An 18,134-nucleotide genomic window follows, 5' to 3' on the forward strand; every position below is an offset into this window, starting at 1 on the left:
CAACGCTATAATACAGTGATTGTCAGCGATTAAACTGCTATTAGATTCTCCTAGAAATAACCGCGACCATACATGATAGTTTTTTTTTCTTTTCATTCATATATATACAGAAAAATAAAAAAACATTCATCACGTAGCATTATCTATATCAGGACCTAATAAAAGTCAAGAGATCAAATCCGTGCACTGGCATTTTGGAAGTACTATTGGAAAGAACTTGCTTTCCATTTCATATAAAAAAGGTGGCATTAAACAGATCAAATCTGTGCGAATAGAATTTTTTCACTGATTCATTATATACATCTAACAGAAAGATACAATTTAGACGAGTATATGATTGTACTCATCCGAAAACATAATAACTAACCTAAACTATTAAAATTATTTACACTAACTATAAACTACTTAATCTAAATATGATCCTCTCTTTCAGAGTGAGAGGAGCATGCTTGTCTCGCTTGCTTGGGAGGAGGCGAGTCGAAGTTGGAGTCGGAGTCGGAGTCGGCGGCGGCGGAGGCAATGTCGCCGTCCTCCCCCTCTGGGTCCTCCTTCTCAAAGCTCCACGGAGGACTATAATTAGAAGCTCTCTAGACATCGGAGGAGATTTCCTCCTCGGAGGACTGGTGGGCTGGCAAGTCATCCTTGCTGTACGACTCGCTGCTTGAAAACTCGATGGGGTTGTCCAACATTTTCTTTGTAGATTGGAAGAGAAGTGGATGATGGATCAAGAAGAGGGGTGGTTTCAGAGGGCACCAGGCTTGAAAAATATGTAGAGCAGTGGGTACGGCTCTTCGGCTACAAGCGGCAGAAGTGATGGTGATTTCACGGCCTTAGAAGTTTGAGGCATTCAACACTCACGCTGAATTTTACCGTTGATAGACCAAACACTAGTTTTGGGTCGGTGGCCAAAACGCGTATCCCAGTCGGCCTGGATTTTCATGCGACGAAGAAAATGCAACCCAATACCACTGTCGCATCTATTGTTAACCTGTCGGTGGTAGAAGTTTCAACTGTCGGTTTCATTCCTTACAAGGACTCGCTATCGATCCATCCGACGGTAGAAGTATCACACTGTCGCTTATGTCTTCTACGGCAGTGAAAGTGGCAACAGTGGCATCTCAATCTGTAGTAGTAGATGCTATCTATGCGTTGATTTCTTGTCCTTTCTCCACATTAGTCTCTAATAGTGCATCTTATATAATAATATGAGTCATTCTATTATTTTCCTTCTCTTTTGTTCTTTTTTATTTTTGCTTACCAAACGTCTAGTCCATTCCCACAATATCTTCTAAGTAGCTAGTTAAATATAACTGATGCTTTGTTTATTTGTCTCCCTCCAAATTGGTCTCCAATAATATCTATATTATTTAGGATTAGCCTTAGTGGTATCTTACTTTGTTCCTATTATTATTGTGATTCTTCTTTATGGCCTAAGAATTAGATGGATCGAGTGAAAGTTATAGATTTAGGGCTAATTGATTTTGTTCCCCATCTTTAATGGCATCTCCTTATCTCCTTCGTTTCTATTATTATCATAATTCTTTTTCTAGCCTAAGAATTACTCCATCCGTTTCAAATTATAAATCGTTTTGACTTTTCTGGTATATCCATTTTGCTATATATCTAGATATAATATAAGCTAGATACATAGCAAATTCTATGTACCAAAAAAGTCAAAGCGACTTATAATTTGGAATGAAGGGAGTAGATTAATAGAGTGAAAATTATTGACCTAAGGCTAATTATTTTTGTTCCCTTTTTCTTTGAAACATTCAGTGTTTTTTAGTTTTGAAGGTTTTTTGTATTGTAACACAAAACATTTTTTGTTATGTACCCCTCTATTCCAAATTATACGTCATTTTGACTCTTTTGGTAATAGAATTTGCTATGTATCTAGACATAACATTGGTCTAGATACATAGCAAATTCGATATATCAAAAAAATTAAAGTGATTTGTAATTTAGAATGAAAGGAGTATATATTTTGTTATGTATGATTGTTTTAACGCCCCCTGTATATACATGTAAGAAGACAAAGATGAAAAAGAAAACCCACCACCCCATCATGTCCCATACATTGGCCCATACATGTAGGGTGTGATTGGTTGCTCCGGGGTAGGGGGTCCAGGATGGAGGGCCAGTCCTGGGTGGAGTGAGACAGGCTAAAACCATGCACCTAGTTGTGTTTAGTTGCAACTTTGGGAGTGATACTGGATGACAGTGAATTTGTTTGGTTGCCTGCTTGCACTAATTTTAGGAATGAGCTGGTCCTACTACTTGTGTTTGGTTTGCAGCATGGCACAAGGTGTGAGCACCCATGTATCACTTTGGTGAGGTTACCACCATTTTCATCAGAACAAGCATGACAACATAAACATTGCCTTAGATTAATTTTTATCATCATCAACTAAGACCTTGGAGCATAAGAAATATTACAAAATAATACAACAGTCCAAACAGCTACTAGTCATCATCAAATGGGTCCTAGTACCTCACAAGGTCTAAGTAAATTGATGAGTACATGGTCATAGGTTAATCATCATAGGCAGTTCTTGCCACATTTAACAATATAAAAGACGAGCACCAACAACAGAAAAGACTGAACCATGTAAATAAGAAATAGCCAAGATGGTTTGGCAAACGACAGTGGAAGCAGGCTTCACAAAAACTTTGTCATCTTCACAACCCTTGAACTCCATGTAGGATTCTACTACTGCCTCTTCTTTGCTAGGGAAGCTCTTGTAGTAGAAGTTTTTAAAACTAGTTACCTGGGCATGGCATGTCACCCAGGTTGCATACACCCTAGGCTCTCTGCCACGGTAGACAACATACCAAGCCATTTGCCATTTCAAACAATAAAGACAAACAAGTATAAGATGGTTTTCAAATGAAGGGCAAATAGATTGGCCTCAGATAACATTTGGTCCTCGATTGACCTTGAGCTTGGAGCATAAGAAACCAATTAGAATAAGAGAAAAGTTCTAGTTCCTCACAACCTCAAGGTCATAAGGTTATTGTATTCTAGGTTACATGGCAGGTCTATTATCATCATAAGCATGACAAGATTATCAAAGTTCCAGCAACCTCAATATGTCATAGAACCAGAAATAGCACATGAGTGAGGCATTGGTGATCTTCGGTTTGGATGGGACCAAATTGATGATCCACAATGCCTCACTGATGAGATGATTCATCATTAGCATATCACATGAGTGAGGCCAGAGCTTAATCAAATGATGCAATAATTTCTAGATACTCAATCATAGGAGGTTGCAAGGCAAACATAAACTGAAAGTAGGAAACCAAGATCATGACAGGCATGGAACCGTGGGACACGTCCATCTCAGCCATCAACAAAGTATGACTCAACTGTTGCTTGGGAATGGATGTGTCCCATGGTTTGATGACAGTCATGAGAACCACATAGATGATAGAAAAAACTAAGTGCAGCCTCCTCATAGTTTAATTTTCAATTTGCATCATTGGCCAAACACATAGAAGTATTAGGCAAAAGTAACAACACAATCATCAATTTTATAGGCCTTAGTACAAAGAATGTGTGGTACTTTAGTCAAAACTTTGGTGCCATACAAACCAAAGTTACAAAGAGAAGCAAATATCATGAAAGCCATGAAGCCTTGTGACACATCCATCCCCTGCCATCAACAAAGTAAGAGTGATATGTTGCTAGGGAGTGAATGTGTCACACAGGCTCAATGACCCTCATTGTAACCCTACCCCCTCTGCCTATAAAAGGAGGGTAGGGACCTCGGGATCAGGACTAAGACATGTGTGAATTAATGATGACCTCATGAAAAAAGTATTGGACACCAACCTTGAAATAGGGGTACCGGGTACCATCTTCTGCTCCCAAGGATCCTAGGATGGACATTGGTAGCAAGTGGGACAATTAATTCATTCATGAGCTCCCCTACTGCATACAACACCCTCTGAAAAAACCTACTAATAGTATCTCCCGACCTCCTAAAACTCAGGTCAACAATCCTGAACCTCTCATTGTGACTAACAACATGCAAGAACATTGCAACTTATTCTTCCATAGATACATGTATGCTGTCAGTGACCAATTGTCTACAACGAAAAAGGTCACACATTTGGAAAAAAGGTGCCCTCTTCATCCTAAGCAAGTTGACACAACGAACATCATCAGACTCATAAATGTATCTTAGGTTATTCATCCTCTGTTGGTCCCTCATTGCCATGGGTCCATAGGTCACTGAGCGGGCATCCTTAGCTCATCTCCTAAACCACATGAAAAAACACGCAACCACTACTACTACCACAGCAGTGGTGAAAGCTCTAGTTTGGTTTTGGTGAATTGATGAAACCCTAAGTGCTAACCTAGTTTATCAAGTGATCATGAGATAGTTAGCACATTCCAAGTGGTGAAGCAAATGAAGATCATGACATGATGATGGCAATGCCATGGTGATGATCAAGTGCTTGGACTTGAAAAGAAGAAAGAGAAAAACAAAAGGCTTAAGGCAAATGTATAAATGGTAGGAGTCATCTTGTTTTGGTGATCGAGACACTTAGTGAGTGTGATTACATTTAGGATCGATAGCCGTACTATTAAGAGGGGTGAAACTCGTATCAAAATACGGTTATCAAAGTGTCACTAGATGCTCTAACTCATTGCATATGCATTTAGGATCTACTGGAGTGCTAACACCCTTGAAAATGTTTGTGAAAATATGCTAACACATGTGCACAAGGTGATACACTTGGTGGTTGGCACATTTGAGCAAGGGTTAGGAACTTCACCGGCGGAGTGTCTGCCCGTAGAGTGTGAACAGTCCGACGGTGCCACCGGCACCCTAAACCTAGGTGAACGTGGTCACTGTAAGTGACCAGACACTGATCTCTAAAGGACTGGCGTCCGATCAGTGGCAGTACTGAGCGTGCGGTTTCGGTCTTATGACTGGACGCTGGAGCAAGAAATGACCAGACACTCAGGGCCTGAGTCCGATCAGTATGATGTATGATGATGTTGAGTGACCGGACGCTAGGTGTGTCCGATCGGGCATGACTGGACGCTGGGTGTGTCTGATCAGTATGTTTGTGGGTTTGTAAACCTAGTGTTTGATCTAGAAAATGAGCTATAAGTGTTTAACTCAACATGGTACAAGATAACCCTTATTTGGAGGTGCGAAGAGCTTGTCCTTGGATCAAACCTTGTTAAATATCTTTGGCAAGTATTCTAGATTGGACCAAATTTGGGAAAATGATCTTTACCCCATTGATTGACATTGATAATCTCAACCTATCTACATTTTGAACCTTTGTGGTCATTGATGACAAAGGGGGAGAAAAACAAAGATATTAGTGTACTAAAATAGTGAAAAGACAACAAAGGGGAGAATTTGACATAGGGGGAGAGATATGACAAAGAAAAGGGATCAATTAAAATTTTGAGCACACAAGTAGGGGGAGCAAGCTCATGAACTTGTATGGTGCATTTGAATGTGCATTTCATATGTTTGCTTGCATGGCACAAGTTTTAAATTTAAATATCCATGCTTATGTGGTGTATGCTAGTTGTAGGTTTGAATGATGAAATGAAAAACTAGCATGCATAGGTTATCCAGTGATTTCATTTCCAAGTGGTATCGAGCTAATCATGGTGCTAAGGATGGTATATTGGTGCACTCCGATTGGTATCACGCTTCAAAGGTCCATCTTTTATACCTTAGCATCATTTGGTAGACATTGTCTCCTATATTTCCTATCTAAGCATATGTGCAAGCTACAATCCAAACTCTTAGCACATATGTAGGGGGAGCAATTGCTACTATTTGGGGTTCATGAAACTTGTCCATATTCTTTTACATATGGTAAATATACTTGGACAAGCAACATGGATTCAATTGAATTTCAATCCATATCTTTGTGTAAGGGTTGTCATCAATTACCAAAAAGGGAGAGATTGAAAGCTCTAGTTTGGTTTTGGTGAATTGATGAAATCCTAAGTGCTAACCTAGTTTATCAAGTGATCATGAGATAGGTAGCACATTCCAAGTGGTGAAGCAAATAAAGATCATGACATGATGATGGCAATGCCATGGTGATGATCAAGTGCTTGGACTTGAAAAAAAGAAAGAGAAAAACAAAAGGCTCAAGGCAAAGGTATAAATGGTAGGAGCCACTTTGTTTTGGTGATCGAGACACTTAGTGAGTGTGATCACATTTAGGATCGAGACACTTAGTGAGTGTGATCACATTTAGGATCGATAGCCGTACTATTAAGAGGGGTGAAACTCATATCGAAATGCGGTTATCAAAGTGCCACTAGATGCTCTAACTCATTGCATATGCATTTAGGATCTAGTGGAGTGCTAACACCCTTGAAAATATTTGTGAAAATATGCTAACACATATGCACAAGGTGATACACTTGGTGGTTGGCATATTTGAGCAAGGGTTAGGAACTTCACCGGTGGAGTGTTCGCCCGTAGAGTGTGAACAGTCCGACGGTGCCACCAGCGCCCTAAACTCAGGTGAACATGGTCACTGTAAGTGACCAGCGCCCTAAACTTAGGTGAACATGTGCAAGATGATACAACTTAATCTAGTATAAGTGGCTCTCATAACTATGAACAAGATCAAATGGCTAGTACATCATCTTAACCAAATGATCAAGCAAGTGCAAGCAATCAAGTTCCAATCCTCCAACCAACCAATATTACAAGGGATCATCCGTTGGACACTATAATTGGTGAAATTTCTAGAGGTGTACAGACAAGATCAAGATTGGCTTCATTTTATGAGCATTTCTCATTTGTGTCATCCATTGAACCAAAGAAGATAGATGAAGCATTGAAGGATGTTGATTGGGTGAATGCTATGCATGAAGAATTGAATAATTTCACAAGAAATCACGTATGGGAATTAGTGGAGAGACCAAAGGGACACAATGTGATTGGAACCAAATGGGTCTTTAGAAACAAGCAAGATCAAGATGGGATAGTAGTAAGGAACAAAGCAAGATTGGTAGCACAAGGCTTTACACAAGTTGAAGGTCTTGACTTTGGAGAAACATATGCCCCGGTTGCTAGATTGGAAGCAATTAGAATCTTGCTAGACTATGCTTGTGCCCACAACATCAAACTCTATCAAATGGATGTCAAAAGTGCATTTCTCAATGGTTACATCAATGAAGAAGTATATGTTGAGCAACCTCTCGGCTTTGAAGATGATAAGAAGCCCGACCATGTGTACAAGTTGAAGAAGGCATTGTATGGCTTGAAGCAAGCACCTAGAGCATGGTATGAGAGATTAAGGGATTTCCTACTCTCTAAAGGGTTCATGATGGGCAAGGCTGACACCACTCTTTTTATCAAGAAGATTGGAAAAGATTTATTTGTATTGCAAATCTATGTTGATGGCATCATATTTGGGTCAACCAATCAAGACTTTTGTGAAGAATTTGGAAAGATGATGGCTAATGAGTTTGAGATGTCCATGATTGGAGAGTTAAGTTACTTCCTTGGTCTTCAAATCAAGCAATTGAAGAATGGTACATTTATGAGTTAAGGCAAGTATATCAAAGACATGATCAAGAAGTTTGGTATGAGTGATAGCAAAGCCATTAGCACACCAATGGGAACAAATGGCAACTTGGATAGTGATGCAAGTGGCAATATGGTGGATCAAAAATTATATCGGTCTATGATTGGAAGCCTACTCTATATGACCGCATTAAGGCTGGATGTCATGTTTAGTGTATGCATGTGTGCAAGATTTCAAGCCTCTCCAAGAGAAAGTCATTTGAAGGCTACAAAGAGAATATTGAGGTACTTGAAGCATACACACAATGTTGGTTTGTGGTATCCCAAAGGAGCAAAATTTGAGCTAGTTGGTTACTCTGACTCGGATTATGCGGGATGCAAGGTTGAAAGGAAGAGCACCTCGGGCACATGTCAATTGTTGGGAAGATCACTTATTTCATGGTCATCAAAGAAGCAAATAGTGTTGCATTATCAATCGTCGAAGCCGAATACATATTCATCGGTAGTTGTTGTGCACAAATACTTTGGATGAAGGCCACTTTGAGTGACTTTGGAATCAAGTTCAAGAAAGTTTGCTATGTGACAATGAGAGTGCAATCAAGTTAACCAACAATCCGGTTCAACATGCAAGAACAAAGCACATTGATGTCTGCCACCATTTCATAAGAGATCACCAACAAAAAGGGGACGTTTGCATTGAGAGTGTAGGCACCGAAGATCAACTTCCTGATATATTCACCAAGCCATTGGATGAGAAAAGGTTTTGCAAGCTAAGGAATGAGTTGAACATATTGGATTTCTCAAATATGTGTTGATGCACCCCCCCCCCACTCATATGACATGCCTCTCCTTTGAGCAACCCAAGGTAAAAGTTGATTGGCATGGCATACATCCTTGCTAAGGACTTGTTTAGTGCATCTAGACATCTTTCATATTTAATAGACTCATTCATGAAAATCAAATGAATTTGATGATTGTATGGTACCACTATTGCTTCTATGCTTATTTTGATCTAGTGGTAGCATATGACATGTTTGTGGGTTTGTAAACCTAGTGTTTGATCTAGAAAATGAGCTCTAAGTGTTTAACTCAACATGGTACAAGATAACCCTTATTTGGAGGTGTGAAGAAGCTTGTCCTTGGATCAAACCGAGTTAAATGTCTTTGGCAAGTATTCTAGATTGGACCAAATTTCAGAAAATGATCTTCACCCCATTGATTGACATTGATAATCTCAACCTATCTACATTTTAAACCTTTGTGGTCATTGATGACAAAGGGGGAGAAAAACAAAGATATTAGTGTACTAAAATAGTGAAAAGACAACAAAAGGGAGAATTTGACATGGGGGGAGATATGACAAAGAAAATAGATCAATTAAAATTTTGAGCACACAAGTAGGGGGAGCAAGCTCATGAACTTTTATGGTGCATTTGAATGTGCATTTCATATGTTTGCTTGCATGGCACAAGTTTTAAATTTAAATATCCATGCTTGTGTGGTGTATGCTAGTTGTAGGTTTGAATGATGAAATGAAAAACTAGCATGCATAGGTTATCTAGTGATTTCATTTCCAAGTGGTATCGAGCAAATCATGGTGCTAAGGATGGTATATTGGTGCACTCCGATTGGTATCACGTTTCAAAGGTCCATCTTTTATACCTTAGCATCATTTGGTAGACATTGTCTCCTATATTTCCTATCTAAGCATATGTGCAAGCTATAATCCAAACTCTTATCACATATGTAGGGGGAGCAATTGCTACCATTTAGGGTTCATAAAACTTGTCCATATTCTTTTACACATGGTAAATATGCTTGGACAAGTAACATGGATTCAATTGAATTTCAATTCATATCTTTGTATAAGGGTTGTCATCAATTACCAAAAAGGGGTAAGATTGAAAGCTCTAGTTTGGTTTTGGTGAATTGATGAAACCCTAAGTGCTAACCTAGTTTATCAAGTGATCATGAGATAGGTAGCACATTCCAAGTGGTGAAGCAAATAAATATCATGACATGATGATGGCAATGCCATGGTGATGATCAAGTGCTTGGACTTGAAAAGAAGAAAGAGAAAAACAAAAGGCTCAAGGCAAAGGTATAAATGGTAGGAGCCATTTTGTTTTAGTGATCGAGACACTTAGTGAGTGTGATCACATTTAGGATCGATAGTTGTACTATTAAGAGGGGTGAAACTCGTATCGAAATACGGTTATCAAAGTGCCACTAGATGCTCTAACTCATTGCATATGCATTTAGGATCTAGTGGAGTGCTAACACCCTTGAAAATGTTTGTGAAAATATGCTAACACATGTGCACAAGGTGATACACTCGATGGTTAGCACATTTGAGCAAGGGTTAGGAACTTCACCGGTAGAGTGTCCGCCCGTAGAGTGTGAACAGTCCATGGTGCCACCGGCACCCTAAACTCAGGTGAACGTGATCACTGTAAGTGACCAGACGCTGGTCTCTGAAGGACTGGCACGTTCGGTCAGTGGCAGCAGTGAGCGTGCGGTTTCGGTCTCATGACCGGACGCTAGAGCAAGAAATGACCGGACACTCAGGGCCTGAGTCCGATTAGTATGATGTATGATGATGTTGAGTGATCGGACCCTAGGTGTGTCCGATCGGATCATGATTTTTTGCTTCTAGATGCTTACTGAAAACGACCGGACGCTGAGGTCCTGCGTCCGGTCACTTCGAAGCAGCGCATCCGGTAACAACTTAAATGTGCTGATGACCGTTGAGATCGGGCGATCAGCTTTTGAAGTAGGGGATACGTGGCACACATCGCATGACCGGACGCTGAGGTCCAGCGTCCGGTCAATCTGACCGGTGCGTCCAGTCGCCCCATGTTCGGTACAGTGAGGAGTCCAATGGCTCTATTTGTGAGGGGTTCTCTATTTAAGCCCCATGGCCGGCTCAAGCTCTCTTTTTTGGCCATTTGCATTGACATAGCAACCTTATGAGCTTAGCCAAAGCCCTCCCACTCATCTGCATCATAGATTCATCATCTTTGTGAGATTGTGAGAGAATCCAAGTGCATTGCTTGAGTATTTGTATCTAGAGGCACTTGGTGTTCGTGTTTCGCTACGGGATTCGCTTGTTACTCTTGGTGGTTGCCGCCACCTAGACGGCTTGGAGCAGCGAGGATCGTCGAGCGAAGGTTGGTGATTGTCTCTGGCTCTGATCGTGGTGATTGTGAGGGGTTCTTGACCTTTCCCGACGAAGAGCCAAAAGGTACTCTAGTGAATTGCTCGTGGCTTGTGTGATCCTCATCTTGTGTTGGTTGTGCGGCACCCTATTGAGGGTTTGGCGTGTGATGCGAATTAGCGCGTGAACCTCTAAGTGAGTGAATCGCCACAACGAGGACTAGCTTGCCGGCAAGCAAGTGAACCTCGGTAAAAAATCATTGTGTTCATCATTTGATTCCGAGGTGATTGGTCTTCATTGATATTCATTCTTGTGATTGATTGGTTCACTCCTTGACACGGCGGTATAAACAAATTGCTCACTCTCTTTACATTACCGCAAACTAGTTGTCAAGCTCTTTAGTGTAGTTAGTTGTGAGAGCTTGTTGGTTTGGTTAGTGTGGCTCTTTAGTTAGCCTTTGAGAGCACACTAACTTAGTGTAGTGACATAGCTATTGTGTGAATAGAAACTATATAAACTAAAATTATGGTAGATGACTTGCAATTTTAGTAGGCTAGCGTGACATTTGCTTTGCCTCATAATTGTCTAACTGATTTGTTAAGTGTTGTTGTAGAAATTTTTAATAGGTTATTCACCCCCCCTTAGCCATTAGGACCTTTCAAGTGGCTGCCCTGCGCCTAGCTTGGAAGTCCATGTCTACCAACACGATGGAGGGAAACATTAGATACGAATCATGCACTTTTGCAGTGTGTACTAAGGAGCAAGCAAACATTCAAAACTAGACGCGGCCGCCACACCCAAGGGTGCTCCTCCAGCGTCTAGGGTAACGAAAATAAACATCATCGACCTAGGCACTATGCTCGATTTATAAATCAAAATCATCATGTGCAAGATGTAGAAGAAACCACATATGTAATGGAAAAAAGGTAGCTGTAACACATATCTCAGTGCGGAACAAGAGGAGAACAACTGGAAACTAGTAGATCTACACTACCAGCTCATAGATCTGAGAATGTAAGAGCAAGAACCCTAATATCATGGCACAAATCAAACAAAATCCACGGACGAATCAATAAAATCACCGCACAGAGAGCAAGAGGAGATAGCCGCAGGTGAGGTATACCGTCGCTACACCAGAGGACCACCACGAATCCGCCGATGGAGGTTGACTCGGACGGTCAACCGAGATCGAGGGGGAGCAAGAGGAAAGGGCGCACCAGAGCAATGGAGGAAAGAGAGGCACGAAATGGGGGCAGTAACCCTAGCCGCGACCCGCGCCCGCCCTTTTATCGCTCGCATGACGTCATCTCCCACGCTCGCCCAAACCCTTTCCGCCAAACATTGAGGCGTCTTGCATCGAGAGGGAAGTGGAAATCAAGAAGACGGAGGCGTCCGAGACGACGGAGGGGAGAGGAATGAAGTGAGGCAGCGAAATCCTACGAGCAGGGTAGCCAAACAAGGCCACGCTGCACCGAGCGGTGAGAGATAGGCGTGGGCAACTAATCACACCCGTAGTGACGTACATGCGTCCAACTCATGTGCTTGGCAGCACTACACAGCCTAGCCACTAACTAAAAAGCCAAAGCCACACAGACACAGGTAGTCTTTCCTATAATGTAATCACAACCTGTCGGTGATTTAGCACTTCCCAGGAATCATTAGCCAGCTAACTGCCCGAACCCAAAACAACCAGTAATCGCCCAAACAAACCACGTCCAGCTCACCACGCACCCACCAAACCGAACCCAAACTGTCTCTGCCACGCGGGCCCCATAAACCCCTCCCTCTAGAAACCGCCTCCCCGGCGACCGGCTGTAGCCGGTGCCAGCCAGCGGCTGACCGGCAGCCTTCGCGGCCCCTTCTTCTCCCCTCCCGGTCACCTCCCCGCAAACCCCACGAGGAAAAAGTTTTTTTCCTTCTCTGTTAAACACGCGCAGCGAAGCAACGCAGCAGCGACAAAAGGCACGAGCCTTTTTCGCTCGCCGCTGCCACCACCTCGTCGTCTCGCCTCCGCCTCGGCCTCCGCACGCGCTCGCGTGCGGGATCTCGCGCGGGCTCACTTGCCTCCCCTCCCCGCGGACCCGCGCGCGCGCACGCGCACCGAGGGAGGGCGCACCCACCCCCACCCGCAGGTGAGGGAGGGCGGGTTCGATTGGGTCGCGGTGATTCGGGGCTGGATCTGGCTTGGGCTTGCCCGGATCTCGGGCCATTCCGGCGGGGTTTTGGTGTGATTTCGCTTTCTCTGCTGTGAGTTCCAGGGTTTGTGGCGGGGCGATCCGGCGGCGATGGCGAGCCGGGTCAAGGAGGACGAGCGGCACGAGAAGATCATCCGCGGCCTGCTCAAGCTGCCCGCCAACAAGCGCTGCATCAACTGCAACAATTTGGTGAGTCTGTCGTCTCGAGTTCTCGAATTCTCTTGCTGAATGTGGACGGGTTTGGGGGCCACGGAGCTGGCGGGCAGGTAGGAGCTGTTTTTAGCTTGCTTGACTTCATCAGCCACAATGCTCTGTTGCTATGAATGGCGCACACATGCCATATTGGGAGGTAGCTGCATAACTAGGTGTTTGACCGGATATCAGCATTGTATTGCGTGGGTTTAGAGGTCAATTGTAATCCAATTTGTTCCGAAATGGAATGAAATGTACCCTTGATGCAAGCGGTTAGAATTTGCTGTGTCATTATGGTAGTCACAAATTATTGTTTTACTGCAATATAATTTTATACTAGTTGGTAATTGTAGCTACTGCTTGCAACAGAGGCAGCCTTTATGATTCTCAGTCTCACTTCCACCACTTTTCTGGACCTAGCTAGCAGGAACCTAAGCTGTTAATTAGGAAAGTTGTGTTGTGGTTTTCTCAGAGGCGCTGGCTAGCAATGCAGTCAAATATTAAAGTTGTGATGTTTAGGTAACAAAATATGGATATTTCACCTTGTTGTGGGCATCACTCCTATAAATGAATAACGATGTAGAAATTTCAGAAAATGTTTTAAGAAAGCTCGTCGTCTCATTGATAAGTCAAATAGCATATCAGTTTGTTTTTCTTGATATAATTTGCCACATTTTTAGAAGATGGGGCACATGGATGAAGCTAAAGAACAAACTGATATGTGAGCAAAAGATCTCATAACACCAGCTATTCATGAACTGCATTTGATCTATTAAGAACCTATTAAATCCACGTAGTTAGGATTACCCTACTGCACTTTTCCTTCTTTTTCCCTTCCTGTCTGGGGCAAAGTCATCCTGTGTGGTGAGAGGTGCACGCCTCACTTCAGGCACTGAACTTTATGAAGCTTGAGGTAACCCTACTCCCCTAGTGTTCAAGCGGATATTTTGTGTGTCTTTGACTGTGCCTTGTATCTCACGAAACTTTGGGCATTAGTATCTTTCATATGTTCCGTTTGCTTTGTAAAGTGAATAACTTGTTTGTTTTCTTTCCTCTTTTGTATTTATTTGCTTACCTTGTCGACATGGAAGTGTCTTGGTTCTAGGATCTTCTGTACATATCTTGCTTATATATTACAAGAGTAATATTTTGTTAGTGCCTCTCCTTCTGTTCCGCCTGAAGAAAAAAAAACAAGAACACTGATATGCTGATTTGAACAGGGACCACAGTATGTCTGCACAAATTTCTGGACCTTTGTTTGTACCAATTGCAGTGGAGCACAGTAAGTATTTTAGTGAGCCCTCTTTTAGTTTAGATGACCAATCTATCGAGCTTCCCCTTCTTTTTGTTTAACATATGCCTTGGTGGAGTGAACTATTGGGCCCACCAGTCCCCAAGTGAAATATGTCGGTCTTTTTCCTAACAAATCACTTTGTTTTCCTAGTCGAGAGTTCACGCATCGAGTAAAATCAGTTTCCATGGCCAAATTTACTGCACAAGAAGTTACTGCCCTTCAAGAAGGGGGAAATGAGGTAACTTGTCTTGTATCTGTTTTTCTATTTTTCCCAACATTTTCATGTCTTCTATTCAACGTTTGACGTTGATTTTACTTGACTTGTAGCGTGCTAGAGAAGTATTTTTCAAGGAATGGGATCCTCAACGAAATGGGTACCCTGACAGCAGGTGTCCTTTTTTTAGCAATTCCTTTTTGTAAGTCACAATGCTTAATTCCGAATGGGAAGTATGACATGTTTCTTTTGGTCTCAGTAATGCTGACAAATTGAGAAATTTCATCAAGCATGTGTATGTGGAACGGAGATACACAGGAGAAAGAAGTACTGATAGGCCACCAAGGGCAAAGGTGATGTTGTCTCCTTACTGCTTTAAAAATATCTCCTCAGTAACCAATCCCTATTTTTGTAAATATATTATTCTCTTTGAAATTCACTATGTGCTGATTGATTGTCATCTTGCAGGATGACAAGGATGAGTATAGTGAAAATAGGAGGTCTGATGGAAATTGGGGTGGTTCAAGAAGTCCGCCAAATGGAAGTTACTCTGATCGTCGGAGTTATAGTGGACGGAGTGATGACAGAAATTCCAGATATTCCTATGGGGACCGTAGTCCTGGCTATGACCAAAATGACTATAAGAAAAGTCCTCGCTACTTTGAGGTTGTCGATGATAGATCTGGAAAAACAACTCCAGTTCAAAGGTTTGAAGACCGGAGGTTTTCAGAGCCCAGAAAGCCAGATAATGGGTCTCCAGACTTCCAGAAAGAAGCTGATGGTTCTAGTCTTGTTGTACGGCCAGTGAGGGATATATTGGGTGACAACGCTCCTCAGCTTCGGGTTGGTGAGCCTTCAAAGCCAGCTACTGAACCTCCAAAGCCAAGTGTAGTCAGACCACTTGATCCTCCAAAGCCAAGTGTAGTCAGACCAATTGATCCACCAAAGCCAAATGGAACCAGGGCAATTGATCCTCCACCACTGACAAAGGTTGTTCTTTGTTACTCCTGACATTTCCCTTCTTTTAGACATTGCTTTTGTACTCTCGAAATATCATCATGATCTTGTGCATCTGTTCGCTTACTATTCTTCTTGCATGTTCATAATGTAGACAATATCTAGTGCAAGCAGCATTGGTTCTTCAGAAGGGACATCGGAACAGACAAAGGTGGCAACTGCAGTGAGTTTAATTGATTTTAGTGCAGATCCTGAACCTGCATCCACAGCACCACCACAGCCGACCCCTTTGCCACAACAGCCTCCAGTTAATGCAGCAGCATCACAGCCTGTTCTTGAACAAGGGAAAAGTGCTCCTTCTGTCAGTGGCGGTGACTGGGCATCTTTTGATGCTTTTGGCCAACAACAAACACCACAAACAAGCAGCAGTGTAAATCCCCTTGAGTCTGCACTTGCACAGCTGTCATTCTCCGAAGCACCCTCTGCACCAAATGCGTCAGCTTGTCCTGCTTCTCTTGATCCCACTTTGAAAGCAAATGATGGAGGACATTCATCTGTCCTAGACCATTCACATTCCTTGTTTGATGCGCCCTTTGGAATCTCAGGCAACCAGGTAGTTGCATTTGCGTAAATTTTTAAGCTTTATGCACCTGAGCCTTTTTTCCGAAAAAAATAGTTTTCACTGGATTCCTTCCCCAGGCCTCAACAGTAATGTCTGGCCAAGGATCGTCAGTTCAACAATCTCCTCTAGCTGCCCCTACGGCTGGACTTCCATCTCAAGCTACTGCAAATCCACAAGGAACCAGTGGTATTCAAGGAGCAGCCTCTTCTACTGACAGTAAATTCAGTGGCAGGAAAGAACTTCCAGCGGTACGTCATACATATTAGCTGTGTGTTTTGCTTCTTCTAACATTAATGAGCAATTTCTTGAATGTAATGTCACTTACTGGAGTTTTATTTGACAAGCACTATATATGTTACGAGGTAGTTAAGTGAAATCATGGTCTACATTGGATTCCAATTCAATTGGGTAGCCACCATACAGATGTATAATGTTCAGCGAGTGTAGTTTCTCCTTAGATTCATGGTTTTGTTTTGATGTGTTTGAACACATTATCTTGTTTGGCTGACTAATTATATGGGAATGAACTAATACTAGATTGAAAACAATTTGTTCAAACCTCATTTGTTTTGAGCCTTTGGTTTCTGTAAACTTATGAGGTGCCATAAATGTTGTTAAGGTTTCCATACTTGTCAGTGCATCTGTGTTCTCATGGGTGTTCATTTGCAAGATCATTACCTATTGTCAATTGAAGACAAATGTACAAGTTTCTTCTCTTCGATTCTTTGAATAATGTTTTGGAAAAAATGATGAACTGATGGATCTGACACTGCCTTCCAACGAAGTCATTTGCATGAGCATATTTGACACGGACAAAACTTATTGCAGGATATCTTCACTGCACTGTATCCACCATCAACTCTAATGATGCCTGGTTGGCAGAGAGCTCCCCAATTTGGAATGGGATACGCCATGCAATATCCACCTGGAGTGGTACCCATGTCATTCTCATATGTGTAACATATTCTGCACCTGAGTTGGTACTGTCTTTTTATCTTACATAAGGAATGCTCTTCCAGTTCCAGGGAATGCAAGCATATCCTCATGGAGCATTTCCTCAGCCTACATATCAGCAACCTGTGTATTCGCAACATGCGTATTCCCACCCCCAGCCTGTGAAAGCTTCGAACCCTTTTGATCTTGGGAATGAGTCAGCTCCAATTCAAGCTCACATGGTATAACTAAAATGTATACTGTAGACTTGGGTCGTCGTGCATATTTTGCATTCCTATTTTGTTAACATGCTTTTTACTTTTCCATTAACATCAATTTGTTTTATCTGTGAGCAGCCCCCATCTGGGCCACCAGGAGGAGCATCAGGCCCTGCTCCCCAAACCTTAATTGGCAACTCTAGTTTTGGTGTTCCTCCACAGCAGCCTCACCAGCTCTACCAGTCAGCTGCACATCCAAGTAATTGCATATTTCCCCATCATAATCTTGCTCTTTAGTACCTCCTTTTTGCACACTGCAATTTTTGCTTCAATCAGGCCATTTCATGATGCAGCAAGTTCCGAACAGCAGCCCATGCCCGAGCAACAACCTAATAGCATGCTTGCAACGTGAGTAATGTTGTATTTACTATTCTTCCAAAGTTGAAACATGTAGTGGTAGACTATTTAAATGAGCTGTCTAATTATTTTTAATATATATCACATCCCTTGTATGCATCCATAAAGAAGGGCCTTACTTAAATTATAATAACTGTCAGCTGTTGGATCACGGATTTAAGTAAAAATTAAAAAAATCAACCTGCCGGGATCACAGATTTAAGTAGCTGAGATTGACTACGCAAAGTAGCCATATTTCACATTGAATTATCTAAACTTAAATTACTGGTCAATCATCTTCTATACTAGTAAAAAAAATGTTTTCCCAGCCCTGGTGCTGACAGCCTCATTTGGCTTGTAATAAGAGATGAATGCGGGTGTCGGGCTGTACCTTTTTGCTTTTTGTAGAGTCGTTTTGTCTAAACTT

The 18,134-nt window shown here is 42.1% G+C and overlaps 1 pseudogene; it reads left to right on the forward strand.

Annotated features, from left to right (window-relative positions):
* The first annotated feature begins 12,597 nt into the window (after positions 1–12,597).
* Positions 12,598–17,723, forward strand: LOC136468717 (probable ADP-ribosylation factor GTPase-activating protein AGD14; annotated as a pseudogene).
* Positions 17,724–18,134: the final 411 nt, after the last annotated feature.

This window comes from Miscanthus floridulus, chromosome 8, assembly GCF_019320115.1.
Source record: "Miscanthus floridulus cultivar M001 chromosome 8, ASM1932011v1, whole genome shotgun sequence".
Taxonomy (NCBI): domain Eukaryota; kingdom Viridiplantae; phylum Streptophyta; class Magnoliopsida; order Poales; family Poaceae; genus Miscanthus; species Miscanthus floridulus.